The sequence below is a fragment of the Oncorhynchus mykiss genome, unplaced genomic scaffold (assembly GCF_013265735.2).
Source record: "Oncorhynchus mykiss isolate Arlee unplaced genomic scaffold, USDA_OmykA_1.1 un_scaffold_715, whole genome shotgun sequence".
In the NCBI taxonomy this organism is placed as follows: Eukaryota; Metazoa; Chordata; class Actinopteri; order Salmoniformes; family Salmonidae; genus Oncorhynchus; species Oncorhynchus mykiss.
Genome location: NW_023494162.1, coordinates 22,396 through 41,082, shown reverse-complemented (window position 1 = coordinate 41,082; position 18,687 = coordinate 22,396).

Sequence of the window (18,687 nt, the reverse complement as noted above, 5' to 3'; positions counted from 1 at the left end):
TAAAATTCCTCATTATTATGTTAGGTCACCACCAAGTCACAGAAAAAAAACCAGCCATTTTTCCAGCCAATGAGAGGAGTCACAAAAAGCAGAAATAGAGATAAAATTAATCACTAACCTTTGATGATCTTCATCAGATGACACTCATAGGACTTCATGTTATACAATACATGTATGTTTTGTTTGATAAAGTTCATATTTATATACAAAATTCTCAGTTTACATTGGCGCGTTATGTTCAGTAATGTTTTGCTTCCAAAACATCCTGTGAAAGTGCAGAGAGCCACATAAATTTACATAAATACTCATAATAAACATTGATTAAAGATACAAGTGTTGTGCATGGAATTATAGATACACTTCTCCTTAATGCAACCGCTGTGTCCGATTTCAAAAAAGCTTTACGGAAAAAGCAAACCATGCAATAATCATAATAATCATCAAACCATAATTCACAAATCCAAAGTCACGAAGCGCGTTCACTAGGTCCAGACGAAAAGTAAAAAAGTTCCGTTACAGTAGAAACATGTCAAACGATGTATAGAATCATTCTTTAGGATGTTTTTGACATAAATCTTCAATAATGTTCCAACCGGACATTCCTTTGTCTTTAGAAATGCAATGAAACGCAGGTCGCTCTCGCACGCGAGACTGAGCTCATGGCTTTCTGACAGACACCTGATTTAAACAGCTCTCATTCGCTCCCCCTTCACAGTAGAAGCCTGAAACAAGGTTCTAAAGACTGTTGACATCTAGTGGAAGCCACCTAAGAAATTTACACGGTATCTTGGATAGACAAAAAGTTGAAAAACTACAAACCTCAGATTTCCCCAGCCCTGGTTGGATTTTTCCTCAGTTTTTTGCCTGCCATATGAGTTCTGTTATACTCACAGACATCATTCAAACAGTTTTAGAAACTGCCGAGTGTTTTCTATCCAAATCTACTAATAATATGCATACAGTGCCTTGCGAAAGTATTCGGCCCCCTTGAACTTTGCGACCTTTTGCCACATTTCAGGCTTAAAACATAAAGATATAAAACTGTATTTTTTTGTGAAGAATCAACAACAAGTGGGACACAATCATGAAGTGGAACGACATTTATTGGATATTTCAAACTTTTTTAACAATTCAAAAACTGAAAAATTGGGCGTGCAAAATTATTCAGCCCCTTTAAGTTAATACTTTGTAGCGCCACCTTTTGATGCGATTACAGCTGTAAGTCGCTTGGGGTATGTCTCTATCAGTTTTGCACATCGAGAGACTGACATTTTTTCCCATTCCTCCTTGCAAAACAGCTCGAGCTCAGTGAGGTTGGATGGAGAGCATTTGTGAACAGCAGTTTTCAGTTCTTTCCACAGATTCTCGATTGGATTCAGGTCTGGACTTTGACTTGGCCATTCTAACACCTGGATATGTTTATTTTTGAACCATTCCATTGTAGATTTTGCTTTATGTTTTGGATCATTGTCTTGTTGGCAGACAAATCTCCGTCCCAGTCTCAGGTCTTTTGCAGACTCCATCAGGTTTTCTTCCAGAATGGTCCTGTATTTGGCTCCATCCATCTTCCCATCAATTGTAACCATCTTCCCTGTCCCTGCTGAAGAAAAGCAGGCCCAAACCATGATGCTGCCACCACCATGTTTGACAGTGGGGATGGTGTGTTCAGCTGTGTTGCTTTTACGCCAAACATAACGTTTTGCATTGTTGCCAAAAAGTTCAATTTTGGTTTCATCTGACCAGAGCACCTTCTTCCACATGTTTGGTGTGTCTCCCAGGTGGCTTGTGGCAAACTTTAAACGACACTTTTTATGGATATCTTTAAGAAATGGCTTTCTTCTTGCCACTCTTCCATAAAGGCCAGATTTGTGCAATATACGACTGATTGTTGTCCTATGGACAGAGTCTCCCACCTCAGCTGTAGATCTCTGCAGTTCATCCAGAGTGATCATGGGCCTCTTGGCTGCATCTCTGATCAGTCTTCTCCTTGTATGAGCTGAAAGTTTAGAGGGACGGCCAGGTCTTGGTAGACTTGCAGTGGTCTGATACTCCTTCCATTTCAATATGATCGCTTGCACAGTGTTCCTTGGGATGTTTAAAGCTTGGGAAATCTTTTTGTATCCAAATCCGGCTTTAAACTTCTTCACAACAGTATCTCGGACCTGCCTGGTGTGTTCCTTGTTCTTCATGATGCTCTCTGCGCTTTTAACGGACCTCTGAGACTATCACAGTGCAGGTGCATTTATACGGAGACTTGATTACACACAGGTGGATTGTATTTATCATCATTAGTCATTTAGGTCAACATTGGATCATTCAGAGATCCTCACTGAACTTCTGGAGAGAGTTTGCTGCACTGAAAGTAAAGGGGCTGAATAATTTTGCACGCCCAATTTTTCAGTTTTTGATTTGTTAAAAAAGTTTGAAATATCCAATAAATGTCGTTCCACTTCATGATTGTGTCCCACTTGTTGTTGATTCTTCACAAAAAAATACAGTTTTATATCTTTATGTTTGAAGCCTGAAATGTGGCAAAAGGTCGCAAAGTTCAAGGGGGCCGAATACTTTCGCAAGGCACTGTATCTCAGCTTCTGGGCCTGAGTAGCAGGCCGTTTACTCTGGGCACCTTATTCATCCAAGCTACTCAATACTGCCCCCCAGCCATAAGAAGTTAAAACAGCCTTGTTCAGGGGCAGAACAACTGATTTTTACCTTGTCAGAACAGGGATTCAGTTACTGGCCCAGCGCTCTAAACACTAGGCTACCTGTCACCCTGGTCCGCTAGGCTACCTGCTCTAAACACTAGGCTACCTGTCACCCTGGTCCGCTAGGCTACCTGCTCTAAACACTAGGCTACCTGTCACCCTGGTCCACTAGGCTACCTGTCACCCTGGTCCGCTAGGCTACCTGCTCTAAACACTAGGCTACCTGTCACCCTGGTCCACTAGGCTACCTGTCACCCTGGTCCGCTAGGCTACCTGCTCTAAACACTAGGCTACCTGTCACCCTGGTCCACTAGGCTACCTGTCACCCTGGTCCACTAGGCTACCTGCTCTAAACACTAGGCTACCTGTCACCCTGGTCCGCTAGGCTACCTGTCACCCTGGTCCGCTAGGCTACCTGTCACCCTGGTCCGCTAGGCTACCTGCTCTAAACACTAGGCTACCTGTCACCCTGGTCCACTAGGCTACCTGTCACCCTGGTCCACTAGGCTACCTGCTCTAAACACTAGGCTACCTGTCACCCTGGTCCGCTAGGCTACCTGTCACCCTAGTCCGCTAGGCTACCTGTCACCCTGGTCCGCTGGGCTACCTGTCACCCTGGTCCGCTAGGCTACCTGGTCCTTAATATCTTCAAAGAAAATGTTTACATTTCGCTCCTCTTTTAGCCAACATTTAATCAATTCAGGAAAGCATTTAGCAAGCTATTCATACTAAATCAGTTGCCTGGAGCCAGGCCCAACAGATGCAGCTTCAGGCTCAGCAGTCCTGTCTACCCATCCCCCTGAATGAGCCCTGTCTCCCCATCCCCCTGAAACAGCCCTGTCTCCCCATCCCCATCCCCCTGAACCAGCCCTGTCTCCCCATCCCCCTGTCTCCCCATCCCCCTGAACCAGCCCTGTCTCCCCATCCCCCTGAACCAGCCCTGTCTCCCCATCCCCCTGAACCAGCCCTTTCTCCCCATCCCTATCCCAGTGAACCAGCCCTGTCTCCCCATCCCCCTGAACCAGCCCTGTCTCCCCATCCCAATGAACCAGCCCCGTCTCCCCATTCCCATCCCCCTGAACCAGCCCCGTCTCCCCATCCCAATGAACCAGCCCCGTCTCCCCATCCCCCTGACCCAGCCCCGTCTCCCCATCCCCCTGACCCAGCCCCGTCTCCCCATCCCCCTGAACCAGCCCCGTCTCCCCATCCCCCTGAACCAGCCCCGTCTCCCCATCCCCATCCCCCTGAACCAGCCCCGTCTCCCCATCCCCATCCCCCTGAACCAGCCTCGTCTCCCCATCCCCATGAACCAGCCCTGTCTCCCCATCCCCATCCCCCTGACCCAGCCCCGTCTCCCCATCCCCATGAACCAGCCCCGTCTCCCCATCCCCCTGAACCAGCCCCGTCTCCCCATCCCCATCCCCCTGAACCAGCCTCGTCTCCCCATCCCCATGAACCAGCCCCGTCTCCCCATCCCCATCCCCCTGAACCAGCCTAGTCTCCCCATCCCCATGAACCAGCCCCGTCTCCCCATCCCCATGAACCAGCCCCGTCTCCCCATCCCCATGAACCAGCCCCGTCTCCATACCCTCCTGACCCAGCCCCCTATCCCCATCCCCATGACCCAGCCCCGTCTCCCCATCCCCATGAACCAGCCCCGTCTCCCCATCCCCCTGACCCAGCCCCGTCTCCCCATCCCCATGAACCAGCCCCGTCTCCCCATCCCCATGAACCAGCCCCGTCTCCCCATCCCCCTGAACCAGCCCCGTCTCCCCATCCCCCTGACCCAGCCCTGTCTCACCATCCCCCTGACCCAGCCCCGTCTCCCCATCCCCCTGAACCAGCCCCGTCTCCCCATCCCCATTTCCCCTGAACCAGCCCCGTCTCCCCATCCCCCTGACCCAGCCCCGTCTCCCCATCCCCCTGACCGAGCCCCGTCTCCCCATCCTCCTGAACCAGCCCCGTCTCCCCATCCCCCTGAACCAGCCCCGTCTCGCCATCCCCATCCCCCTGAACCAGCCCCGTCTCCCCATCCCCCTGAACCAGCCCCGTCTCCCCATCCCCCTGAACCAGCCCCGTCTCCCCATCCCCCTGAACCAGCCCCGTCTCGCCATCCCCATCCCCCTGAACCAGCCCCGTCTCCCCATCCCCTGAACCAGCCCCGTCTCCCCATCCCCATTTCCCCTGAACCAGCCCCGTCTCCCCATCCCCCTGACCCAGCCCTGTCTCACCATCCCCCTGACCCAGCCCCGTCTCCCCATCCCCCTGAACCAGCCCCGTCTCCCCATCCCCATTTCCCCTGAACCAGCCCCGTCTCCCCATCCCCCTGACCCAGCCCCGTCTCCCCATCCCCCTGACCGAGCCCCGTCTCCCCATCCTCCTGAACCAGCCCCGTCTCCCGATCCCACTGAACCAGCCCCGTCTCCCCAGCCCCCTGACCCAGCCCCGTCTCCCCATCCCCCTGAACCAGCCCCGTCTCCCCATCCCCCTGAACCAGCCCGTCTCGCCATCCCCATCCCCCTGAACCAGCCCCGTCTCCCCATCCCCCTGAACCAGCCTCGTCTCCCCATCCCCCTGAACCAGCCCCGTCTCCCCACCCCCGTGACCCAGCCCCGTCTCCCCATCCCCCTGAACCAGCCCCGTCTCCCTACCCCCCTGACCCAGCCCCCTCTCCCCATCCCCCTGAACCAGCCCCGTCTCCCCATCCCCATCCCCATGACCCAGCCCCGTCTCCCCATCCCCATGAACCAGCCCCGTCTCCCCATCCCCCTGACCCAGCCCCGTCTCCCCACCCACCTGACCCAGCCCCGTCTCCCCATCCCCCTGAACCAGCCCCGTCTCCCCACCCCCGTGACCCAGCCCCGTCTCCCCACCCCCGTGACCCAGCCCCGTCTCCTCATCCCCCTGACCCAGCCCCGTCTCCCCATTCCCATCCCCTGAACCAGCCCCGTCTCCCCATCCCCATCCCCCTGAACCAGCCCCGTCTCCCCATCCCCATCCCCCTGAACCAGCCCCGTCTCCCTACTCCCCTGACCCAGCCCCCTCTCCCCATCCCCCTGAACCAGCCCCGTCTCCCCATCCCCATCCCCCTGAACCAGCCCCATCTCCATACCCTCCTGACCCAGCCCCCTCTCCCCATCCCCATGACCCAGCCCCGTCTCCCCATCCCCATGAACCAGCCCCGTCTCCCCATCCCCCTGACCCAGCCCCGTCTCCCCATCCCATGAACCAGCCCCGTCTCCAATCCCCATGAACCAGCCCCGTCTCCCTATCCCCCTGAACCAGCCCCGTCTCCCCATCCCCCTGACCCAGCCCTGTCTCCCCATCCCCCTGACCCAGCCCCGTCTCCCCATCCCCCTGAACCAGCCCCGTCTCCCCATCCCCATTTCCCATGAACCAGCCCCGTTCCCCATCCCCCTGACCCAGCCCTGTCTCCCCATCCCCCTGACCCAGCCCCGTCTCCCCATCCCCCTGAACCAGCCCCGTCTCCCGATCCCACTGAACCAGCCCCGTCTCCCCATCCCCCTGAACCAGCCCCGTCTCCCCATCCCCTTGAACCAGCCCCGTTTCCCCATCCCCCTGAACCAGCCCCGTCTCCCCACCCCCATGACCCAGCCCCGTCTCCCCATCCCCCTGAACCAGCCCGTCTCCCCATCCCCATCCCCCTGAACCAGCCCGTCTCCCCATCCCCATGAACCAGCCCCGTTTCCCCATCCCCATGAACCAGCCCCGTCTCGCCATCCCCCTGAACCAGCCCCGTCTCCCCATCCCCCTGACCCAGCCCCGTCATCCCACCCACCTGAACCAGCCACGTCTCCCCATCCCCATCCCCCTGAACCAGCCTCGTCTCCCTGTCCCCATGAACCAGCCCCGTCTCCCCATCCCCATGAACCAGCCGCGTCTCCCCATCCCCATGAACCAGCCCTGTCTCCCCACCCCCCTGAACCAGCCCCGTCTCCCCATCCCCATCCCCCTGAACCAGCCTCGTCTCCCCATCCCCATCAACCAGCCCCGTCTCCCCATCCCCATCCCCCTGAACCAACCCCGTCTCCCCATCCCCCTGACCCAGCCCCGTCTCCCCATCCCCATCCCCCTGACCCAGCCCCGTCTCCCCATCCCCATGAACCAGCCCCGTCTCCCCATCCCCATGAACCAGCCCCGTCTCCCCATCCCCCTGAACCAGCCCCGTCTCCCCATTCCTCTGACCCAGCCCTGTCTCCCCATCCCCCTGACCCAGCCCCGTCTCCCCATCCCCCTGAACCAGCCCCGTCTCCCCATCCCCATTTCCCCTGAACCAGCCCCGTCTCCCCATCCCCCTGACCCAGCCCTGTCACCCCATCCCCCTGAACCAGCCCCGTCTCCCGATCCCACTGAACCAGCCCCGTCTCCCCAGCCCCCTGACCCAGCCCCGTCTCCCCATCCCCCTGAACCAGCCCCGTCTCCCCATCCCCCTGAACCAGCCCCGTCTCGCCATCCCCATCCCCCTGAACCAGCCCCGTCTCCCCATCCCCATCCCCCTGAACCAGCCTCGTCTCCCCATCCCCCTGAACCAGCCCCGTCTCCCCACCCCCGTGACCCAGCCCCGTCTCCCCATCCCCCTGAACCAGCCCCGTCTCCCTACCCCCCCTGACCCAGCCCCCTCTCCCCATCCCCATGACCCAGCCCCGTCTCCCCATCCCCATGAACCAGCCCCGTCTCCCCATCCCCCTGACCCAGCCCCGTCTCCCCACCCCCCTGACCCAGCCCCGTCATCCCACCCACCTGAACCAGCCACGTCTCCCCATCCCCATCCCCCTGAACCAGCCTCGTCTCCCTGTCCCCATGAACCAGCCCCGTCTCCCCATCCCCATGAACCAGCCGCGTCTCCCCATCCCCATGAACCAGCCCTGTCTCCCCATCCCCCTGAACCAGCCCCGTCTCCCCATCCCCATCCCCCTGAACCAGCCTCGTCTCCCCATCCCCATCAACCAGCCCCGTCTCCCCATCCCCATCCCCCTGAACCAGCCCCGTCTCCATACCCTCCTGACCCAGCCCCCTCTCCCCATCCCCATGACCCAGCCCCGTCTCCCCATCCCCATGAACCAGCCCCGTCTCCCCATCCCCCTGACCCAGCCCCGTCTCCCCACCCACCTGACCCAGCCCCGTCTCCCCACCCACCTGACCCAGCCCCGTCTCCCCATCCCCCTGAACCAGCCCCGTCTCCCCACCCCCGTGACCCAGCCCCGTCTCCTCATCCCCCTGACCCAGCCCCGTCTCCCCATTCCCATCCCCCTGAACCAGCCCCGTCTCCCCATCCCCATCCCCCTGAACCAGCCCCGTCTCCCCATCCCCATCCCCCTGAACCAGCCCCGTCTCCCCATCCCCCTGAACCAGCCCCGTCTCCCTACTCCCCTGACCCAGCCCCCTCTCCCCATCCCCCTGAACCAGCCCGTCTCCCCATCCCCATCCCCCTGAACCAGCCCCGTCTCCGTACCCTCCTGACCCAGCCCCCTCTACCCATCCCCATGACCCAGCCCCGTCTCCCCATCCCCATGAACCAGCCCAGTCTCCCCATCCCCATCCCCCTGACCCAGCCCCGTCTCCCCATCCCCATGAACCAGCCCCGTCTCCCCATCCCCATGAACCAGCCCCGTCTCCCCATCCCCCTGAACCAGCCCCGTCTCCCATCCCCCTGACCCAGCCCTGTCTCCCCATCCCCTGACCCAGCCCTGTCTCCCCATCCCCCTGAACCAGCCCCGTATCCCCATCCCCATTTCCCCTGAACCAGCCCCGTCTCCCCATCCCCTGACCCAGCCCTGTCTCCCCATCCCCCTGACCCAGCCCCGTCTCCCCATCCCCTGAACCAGCCCCGTCTCCCGATCCCACTGAACCAGCCCCGTCTCCCCATCCCCCTGAACCAGCCCCGTCTCCCCATCCCCCTGAACCAGCCCCGTCTCCCCATCCCCATCCCCCTGACCCAGCCCCGTCTCGCCATCCCCATGAACCAGCCCCGTCTCCCCATCCCCATGAACCAGCCCCGTCTCCCCATCCCCATCCCCCTGAACCAGCCCCGTCTCCCCATCCCCATGAACCAGCCCCGTTTCCCCATCCCCATGAACCAGCCCCGTCTCCCCATCCCCCTGAACCAGCCCCGTCTCCCCATCCCCCTGACCCAGCCCCGTCATCCCACCCACCTGAACCAGCCCCGTCTCCCCATCCCCATCCCCCTGAACCAGCCTCGTCTCCCCATCCCCATCAACCAGCCCCGTCTCCCCATCCCCATCCCCCTGAACCAACCCCGTCTCCCCATCCCCCTGACCCAGCTCCGTCTACCCACCCACCTGTCCCAGCCCCGTCTCCCCTCCCCCTGACCCAGCCCGTCTCCCCACCCCCCTGACCCAGCCCCGTCTCCCCATCCCGCAGAACCAGCCCCGTCTCCCCATCCCCATCCCCCTGAACCAGCCCCGTCTCCCCATCCCCCTGACCCAGCCCCGTCTCCCCATCCCCTGAACCAGCCCCGTCTCCCCATCCCCATCCCCCTGAACCAGCCCCGTCTCCCCATCCCCCTGAACCAGCCCCGTCTCCATACCCCCCTGACCCAGCCCCCTCTCCCCATCCCCATGACCCAGCCCCGTCTCCCCATCCCCATGAACCAGCCCCGTCTCCCCATCTCCATCCCCCTGAACCAGCCCCGTCACCCCATCCCCCCTGACCCAGCCCTGTCTCCCCATCCCCCTGACCCAGCCCGTCTCCCCATCCCCCTGACCCAGCCCCGTCTCCCCATCCCCCTGACCCAGCCCCGTCTCCCCATCCCCCTGAACCAGCCCCGTCTCCCGATCCCACTGAACCAGCCCCGTCTCCCCATCCCCCTGAACCAGCCCCGTCTACCCATCCCCCTGAACCAGCCCCGTCTCCCCACCCCCATGACCCAGCCCCGTCTCCCCATCCCCCTGACCCAGCCCCGTCTCCCCATTCCCATCCCCCTGAACCAGCCCCGTCTCCCCATCCCCATCCCCCTGAACCAGCCCCGTCTCCCCATCCCCCTGAACCAGCCCGTCTCCCTACCCCCCTGACCCAGCCCCCTCTCCCCATCCCCCTGAACCAGCCCCGTCTCCCCATCCCCATCCCCCTGAACCAGCCCCGTCTCCCCATCCCCCTGAACCAGCCCCGTCTCCATACCCCCCTGACCCAGCCCCCTCTCCCCATCCCCATGACCCAGCCCCGTCTCCCCATCCCCATGAACCAGCCCCGTCTCCCCATCCCCATCCCCCTGACCCAGCCCCGTCTCCCCATCCCCATGAACCAGCCCCGTCTCCCCATCCCCCTGAACCAGCCCCGTCTCCCCATCCCCCTGACCCAGCCCCGTCATCCCACCCACCTGAACCAGCCCCGTCTCCCCATCCCCATCCCCCTGAACCAGCCTCGTCTCCCTGTCCCCATGAACCAGCCCCGTCTCCCCATCCCCATGAACCAGCCCCATCTCCCCATCCCCATGAACCAGCCCTGTCTCCCCATCCCCCTGAACCAGCCCCGTGTCCCCATCCCCATCCCCCTGAACCAGCCTCGTCTCCCCATCCCCATCAACCAGCCCCGTCTCCCCATCCCCATCCCCCTGAACCAACCCCGTCTCCCCATCCCCCTGACCCAGCCCTGTCTCCCCATCCCCCTGACCCAGCCCTGTCTCCCCATCCCCCTGAACCAGCCCCGTATCCCCATCCCCATTTCCCCTGAACCAGCCCCGTCTCCCCATCCCCCTGACCCAGCCCTGTCTCCCCATCCCCCTGACCCAGCCCCGTCTCCCCATCCCCTGAACCAGCCCCGTCTCCCGATCCCACTGAACCAGCCCCGTCTCCCCATCCCCCTGACCCAGCCCCGTCTCCCCATCCCCCTGAACCAGCCCCGTCTCCCCATCCCCATCCCCTGAACCAGCCCCGTCTCCCCATCCCCCTGAACCAGCCCCGTCTCCATACCCCCCTGACCCAGCCCCTCTCCCCATCCCCATGACCCAGCCCCGTCTCCCCATCCCCATGAACCAGCCCCGTCTCCCCATCTCCATCCCCCTGAACCAGCCCCGTCACCCCATCCCCCTGACCCAGCCCTGTCTCCCCATCCCCCTGACCCAGCCCCGTCTCCCCATCCCCCTGACCCAGCCCCGTCTCCCCATCCCCCTGACCCAGCCCCGTCTCCCCATCCCCCTGAACCAGCCCCGTCTCCCGATCCCACTGAACCAGCCCCGTCTCCCCATCCCCCTGAACCAGCCCCGTCTACCCATCCCCCTGAACCAGCCCCGTCTCCCCACCCCCATGACCCAGCCCCGTCTCCCCATCCCCCTGACCCAGCCCCGTCTCCCCATTCCCATCCCCCTGAACCAGCCCCGTCTCCCCATCCCCATCCCCCTGAACCAGCCCCGTCTCCCCATCCCCCTGAACCAGCCCGTCTCCCTACCCCCCTGACCCAGCCCCCTCTCCCCATCCCCCTGAACCAGCCCCGTCTCCCCATCCCCATCCCCCTGAACCAGCCCCGTCTCCCCATCCCCCTGAACCAGCCCCGTCTCCATACCCCCCTGACCCAGCCCCCTCTCCCCATCCCCATGACCCAGCCCCGTCTCCCCATCCCATGAACCAGCCCCGTCTCCCCATCCCCATCCCCCTGACCCAGCCCCGTCTCCCCATCCCCATGAACCAGCCCCGTCTCCCCATCCCCCTGAACCAGCCCCGTCTCCCCATCCCCCTGACCCAGCCCCGTCATCCCACCCACCTGAACCAGCCCCGTCTCCCCATCCCCATCCCCCTGAACAGGCCTCGTCTCCCTGTCCCCATGAACCAGCCCCGTCTCCCCATCCCCATGAACCAGCCCCATCTCCCCATCCCCATGAACCAGCCCTGTCTCCCCATCCCCCTGAACCAGCCCCGTGTCCCCATCCCCATCCCCCTGAACCAGCCTCGTCTCCCCATCCCCATCAACCAGCCCCCGTCTCCCCATCCCCATCCCCCTGAACCAACCCGTCTCCCCATCCCCCTGACCCAGCTCCGTCTACCCACCCACCTGTCCCAGCCCCGTCTCCCCTCCCCCTGACCCAGCCCCGTCTCCCCACCCCCCTGACCCAGCCCCGTCTCCCCATCCCGCAGAACCAGCCCCGTCTCCCCATCCCCATCCCCCTGAACCAGCCCCGTCTCCCCATCCCCCTGAACCAGCCCCGTCTCCATACCCCCCTGACCCAGCCCCCTCTCCCCATCCCCATGACCCAGCCCCGTCTCCCCATCCCCATGAACCAGCCCCGTCTCCCCATCCCCCTGACCCAGCCCTGTCTCCATACCCCCCTGACCCAGCCCCCTCTCCCCATCCCCATGACCCAGCCCCGTCTCCCCATCCCCCTGACCCAGCCCCGTCTCCCCACCCACCTGACCCAGCCCCGTCTCCCCACCCACCTGACCCAGCCCCGTCTCCCCATCCCCCTGAACCCGCCCCGTCTCCCCACCCCCGTGACCCAGCCCCGTCTCCTCATCCCCCTGACCCAGCCCGTCTCCCCATTCCCATCCCCCTGAACCAGCCCCGTCTCCCCATCCCCATCCCCCTGAACCAGCCCCGTCTCCCCATCCCCATCCCCCTGAACCAGCCCCGTCTCCCCATCCCCCTGAACCAGCCCCGTCTCCCTACTCCCCTGACCCAGCCCCCTCTCCCCATCCCCCTGAACCAGCCCGTCTCCCCATCCCCATCCCCCTGAACCAGCCCCGTCTCCGTACCCTCCTGACCCAGCCCCCTCTCCCCATCCCCATGACCCAGCCCCGTCTCCCCATCCCCATGAACCAGCCCAGTCTCCCATCCCCATCCCCTGACCCAGCCCGTCTCCCCACCCCCCTGACCCAGCCCCGTCTCCCCATCCCGCAGAACCAGCCCCGTCTCCCCATCCCCATCCCCTGAACCAGCCCCGTCTCCCCATCCCCTGACCCAGCCCGTCTCCCCATCCCCCTGAACCAGCCCCGTCTCCCCATCCCCATCCCCCCTGAACCAGCCCGTCTCCCCCATCCCCCTGAACCAGCCCCGTCTCCATACCCCCTGACCCAGCCCCCTCTCCCCATCCCCCATGACCCAGCCCCGTCTCCCCATCCCCATGAACCAGCCCCGTCTCCCCATCCCCCTGAACCAGCCCCGTCTCTCCGATCCCACTGAACCAGCCCCGTCTCCCCATCCCCCTGAACCAGCCCCGTCTACCCATCCCCCTGAACCAGCCCGTCTCCCCACCCCCATGACCCAGCCCCGTCTCCCCATCCCCCTGACCCAGCCCCGTCTCCCCATTCCCATCCCCCTGAACCAGCCCGTCTCCCCATCCCCATCCCCTGAACCAGCCCGTCTCCCCATCCCCCTGAACCAGCCCGTCTCCCTACCCCCCTGACCCCAGCAACCTCTCCCCATCCCCATGAACCAGCCCCGTCTCCCCATCCCCATGAACCAGCCCCGTCTCCCCATCCCCATCCCCCTGACCCAGCCCCGTCTCCCCATCCCCATGAACCAGCCCCGTCTCCCCATCCCCATGAACCAGCCCCGTCTCCCCCATCCCCATGAACCAGCCCCGTCTCCCCATCCCCTGACCCAGCCCCGTCTCCCCATCCCCTGACCCCAGCCCTGTCTCCCCATCCCCCTGACCCAGCCCCGTCTCCCCATCCCCCTGAACCAGCCCCGTCTCTCCGGTCCCACTGAACCAGCCCCGTCTCCCCATCCCCATGAACCAGCCCCGTCTCCCCATCCCCATCCCCATGAACCAGCCCCGTCTCCCCATCCCCCTGACCCAGCCCTGTCTCCCCATGCCCCTGACCCAGCCCCGTCTCCCCATCCCCTGAAACTAGCCCCCGCCCTCTATCCCACTGAACCAGCCCCGTCTCCCCATCCCTCTGAACCAGCCCCATCTCCCTATCCCCCTGACCCAGCCCCGTCTCCCCATCCCCATGAACCAGCCCCGTCTCCCATCCCCATGAACCAGCCCCGTCTCCCCATCCCCCTGACCCAGCCCCGTCTCCCCACCCACCTGACCCAGCCCCGTCTCCCCCATCCCCCTGAACCAGCCCCGTCTCCCCATCCCCCTGAACCAGCCCGTCTCCCTACCCCCTGACCCAGCCCCCTCTCCCCATCCCCCTGAACCAGCCCCGTCTCCCCATCCCCCTGAACCAGCCCCGTCTCCCCATCCCCCTGAACCAGCCCCGTCTCCATACCCCCCTGACCCAGCCCCCTCTCCCCATCCCCATGACCCAGCCCCGTCTCCCCATCCCCATGAACCAGCCCCGTCTCCCCATCCCATCCCCCTGACCCAGCCCCGTCTCCCCATCCCATGAACCAGCCCCGTCTCCCCATCCCCCTGAACCAGCCCCGTCTCCCCATCCCCCTGACCCAGCCCCGTCATCCCACCCACCTGAACCAGCCCCGTCTCCCCATCCCCATGAACCAGCCCATCTCCCCATCCCCATGAACCAGCCCTGTCTCCCCATCCCCCTGAACCAGCCCCGTCTCCCCATCCCCATCCCCCTGAACCAGCCTCGTCTCCCCATCCCCATCAACCAGCCCCGTCTCCCCATCCCCATCCCCCTGAACCAACCCCGTCTCCCCATCCCCCTGACCCAGCTCCGTCTACCCACCACCTGTCCCAGCCCCGTCTCCCCTCCCCCTGACCCAGCCCGTCTCCCCACCCCCTGACCCAGCCCCGTCTCCCCATCCCGCAGAACCAGCCCCGTCTCCCATCCCCATCCCCCTGAACCAGCCCCGTCTCCCCATCCCCCTGAACCAGCCCCGTCTCCATACCCCCCTGACCCAGCCCCCTCTCCCCATCCCCATGACCCAGCCCCGTCTCCCCATCCCCATGAACCAGCCCCGTCTCCCCATCTCCATCCCCCTGAACCAGCCCCGTCACCCCATCCCCCTGACCCAGCCCTGTCTCCATACCCCCTGACCCAGCCCCCTCTCCCCATCCCCATGACCCAGCCCCGTCTCCCCATCCCCCTGACCCAGCCCCGTCTCCCCACCCACCTGACCCAGCCCCCTTCTCCCCACCCACCTGACCAGCCCCGTCTCCCCATCCCCCTGAACCAGCCCCGTCTCCCCACCCCGTGACCCAGCCCCGTCTCCTCATCCCCCTGACCCAGCCCCGTCTCCCCATTCCAATCCCCCTGAACCAGCCCCGTCTCCCCATCCCCATCCCCCTGAACCAGCCCCGTCTCCCCATCCCCATCCCCCTGAACCAGCCCCGTCTCCCCATCCCCCTGAACCAGCCCCGTCTCCCTACTCCCCTGACCCAGCCCCCTCTCCCCATCCCCCTGAACCAGCCCGTCTCCCCATCCCCATCCCCCTGAACCAGCCCCGTCTCCGTACCCTCCTGACCCAGCCCCCTCTCCCATCCCCATGAACCAGCCCAGTCTCCCCATCCCCATCCCCCTGACCCAGCCCCGTCTCCCCATCCCCATGAACCAGCCCCGTCTCCCCATCCCCATGAACCAGCCCCGTCTCCCCATCCCCCTGAACCAGCCCCGTCTCCCCATCCCCCTGACCCAGCCCTGTCTCCCCATCCCCCTGACCCAGCCCCGTCTCCCCATCCCCCTGACCCAGCCCTGTCTCCCCATCCCCCTGACCCAGCCCCGTCTCCCCATCCCCCTGACCCAGCCCCGTCTCCCCATCCCCCTGACCCAGCCCCGTCTCCCCATCCCCCTGACCCAGCCCCGTCTCCCCATCCCCCTGAACCAGCCCCGTCTCCCGATCCCACTGAACCAGCCCCGTCTCCCCATCCCCCTGAACCAGCCCCGTCTCCCCATCCCCATGACCCAGCCCCGTCTCCCCATCCCCATGAACCAGCCCAGTCTCCCCATCCCCATCCCCCTGACCCAGCCCCGTCTCCCCATCCCCATGAACCAGCCCCGTCTCCCCATCCCCCATGAACCAGCCCCGTCTCCCCATCCCCCTGAACCAGCCCCGTCTCCCCATCCCCCTGACCCAGCCCTGTCTCCCCATCCCCCTGACCCAGCCCCGTCTCCCCATCCCCCTGACCCAGCCCTGTCTCCCCATCCCCCTGACCCAGCCCCGTCTCCCCATCCCCCTGACCCAGCCCCGTCTCCCCATCCCCCTGACCCAGCCCCGTCTCCCCATCCCCCTGACCCAGCCCCGTCTCCCCATCCCCCTGAACCAGCCCCGTCTCCCGATCCCACTGAACCAGCCCCGTCTCCCCATCCCCCTGAACCAGCCCCGTCTACCCATCCCCTGAACCAGCCCCGTCTCCCCACCCCCATGACCCAGCCCCGTCTCCCCATCCCCCTGACCCAGCCCCGTCTCCCCATTCCCATCCCCTGAACCAGCCCCCGTCTCCCCATCCCCATCCCCCTGAACCAGCCCCGTCTCCCCATCCCCCTGAACCAGCCCGTCTCCCTACCCCCCTGACCCAGCCCCCTCTCCCCATCCCATGAACCAGCCCCGTCTCCCCATCCCCATGAACCAGCCCCGTCTCCCCATCCCCATCCCCTGACCCAGCCCGTCTCCCCCATCCCCATGAACCAGCCCCGTCTCCCCATCCCCATGAACCAGCCCCGTCTCCCCATCCCCATCCCCCTGAACCAGCCCCGTCTCCCATCCCCCTGAACCAGCCCGTCTCCCTACCCCCCTGACCCAGCCCCCTCTCCCCATCCCCATGAACCAGCCCCGTCTCCCCATCCCCATGAACCAGCCCCGTCTCCCCATCCCCATCCCCTGACCCAGCCCCGTCTCCCCATCCCCATGAACCAGCCCCGTCTCCCCATCCCCATGAACCAGCCCCGTCTCCCCATCCCCATCCCAATGAACCAGCCCCGTCTCCCCATCCCCCTGACCCAGCCCCGTCTCCCCATCCCCATGAACCAGCCCCGTCTCCCATCCCCATGAACCAGCCCCGTCTCCCCATCCCCCTGACCCAGCCCCGTCTCCCCATCCCCCTGACCCAGCCCCGTCTCCCCATCCCCCTGACCCAGCCCTGTCTCCCCATCCCCCTGACCCAGCCCCGTCTCCCCATCCCCCTGAACCAGCCCCGTCTCCCCATCCCCCTGAACCAGCCCCGTCTACCCATCCCCCTGAACCAGCCCCGTCTCCCCACCCCCATGACCCAGCCCCGTCTCCCCATCCCCATGAACCAGCCCCGTCTCCCCATCCCCCTGACCCAGCCCCGTCTCCCCATCCCCCTGACCCAGCCCTGTCTCCCCATCCCCCTGACCCAGCCCCGTCTCCCCATCCCCCTGAACCAGCCCCGTCTCCCGGTCCCACTGAACCAGCCCCGTCTCCCCATCCCCATGAACCAGCCCCGTCTCCCCATCCCCATCCCCCTGAACCAGCCCCGTCTCCCCATCCCCCTGACCCAGCCCTCTCTCCCCATGCCCCTGACCCAGCCCCGTCTCCCCATCCCCTGAACTAGCCCCGCCCTCTATCCCACTGAACCAGCCCCGTCTCCCCATCCCTCTGAACCAGCCCCATCTCCCCATCCCCCTGACCCAGCCCCGTCTCCCCATCCCATGAACCAGCCCCGTCTCCCCATCCCCATGAACCAGCCCCGTCTCCCCATCCCCCTGACCCAGCCCCGTCTCCCCACCCACCTGACCCAGCCCCGTCTCCCCAACCCCTGAACCAGCCCCGTCTCCCCATCCCCCTGAACCAGCCCCGTCTCCCCATCCCCCTGAACCAGCCCCGTCTCCCGATCCCCTGACCCAGCCCCGTCTCCCCATCCCCCTGAACCAGCCCCGTCTCCCCATCCCCATCCCCCTGAACCAGCCCCGTCTCCCCATCCCCTGAACCAGCCCCATCTCCCCATCCCCCTGAACCAGCCCCGTCTCCCTACCCCCCCTGACCTAGCCCCTCTCCCATCCCCTGAACCAGCCCCGTCTCCCCATCCCCATCCCCCTGAACCAGCCCCGTCTCCATACCCTCCTGACCCAGCCCCCTCTCCCATCCCCATGACCCAGCCCCGTCTCCCCAATCCCCATGAACCAGCCCGTCTCCCCATCCCCTGACCCAGCCCCGTCTCCCCACCCACCTGACCAGGCCCCGTCTCCCCACCCACCTGACCCAGCCCCGTCTCCCCATCCCCCTGAACCAGCCCCGTCTCCCCACCCCCGTGACCCAGCCCCGTCTCTTCATCCCCCTGACCCAGCCCCGTCTCCCCATCCCCATTTCCCCTGAACCAGCCCCGTCTCCCCCATCCCCCTGACCAGCCCTGTCTCCCCATCCCCCTCCTGGGGAGACGGGGCTGGTTCAGGGGGATGGGGAGACGGGGCTGGTTCATGGGGATGGGGAGACGGGGCTGGTTCATGGGGATGGGGAGCGGGGCTGGGTCAGGGGGATGGGGATGGGGAGACTGGGCTGGTTCATGGGGATGGGGAGACGGGGCTGGGTCATGGGGATGGGGAGAGGGGGCTGGGTCAGGAGGGTACGGAGACGGGCTGGTTCAGGGGGATGGGGATGGGGAGACGGGCTGGTTCAGGGGGATGGGGAGAGGGGGCTGGGTCAGGGGAGTAGGGAGAGGGGCTGGGTCAGGGGAGTAGGGAGACGGGGCTGGTTCAGGGGGATGGGGATGGGGAGACGGGGCTGGTTCAGGGGGATGGGGATGGGGAGACGGGGCTGGTTCAGGGGGATGGGAATGGGGAGACGGGGCTGGGTCAGGGGGATGAGGAGACGGGCTGGGTCACGGGGTTGGGGAGACGGGGCTGGTTCTGGAGCCCCCTCTCCCCATCCCCATGACCCAGCCCCGTCTCCCCATCCCCATGAACCAGCCCCGTCTCCCCATCCCCCTGACCCAGCCCCGTCTCCCATCCCCATCCCCCTGAACCAGCCCCGTCTCCATACCCTCCTGACCCAGCCCCCTCTCCCCATCCCCATGACCCAGCCCCGTCTCCCCATCCCCATGACCCAGCCCCGTCTCCCCATCCCCCTGACCCAGCCCCGTCTCCCCATCCCCCTGAACCAGCCCGTCTCCCGATCCCACTGAACCAGGCCCCGTCTCCCCATTCCC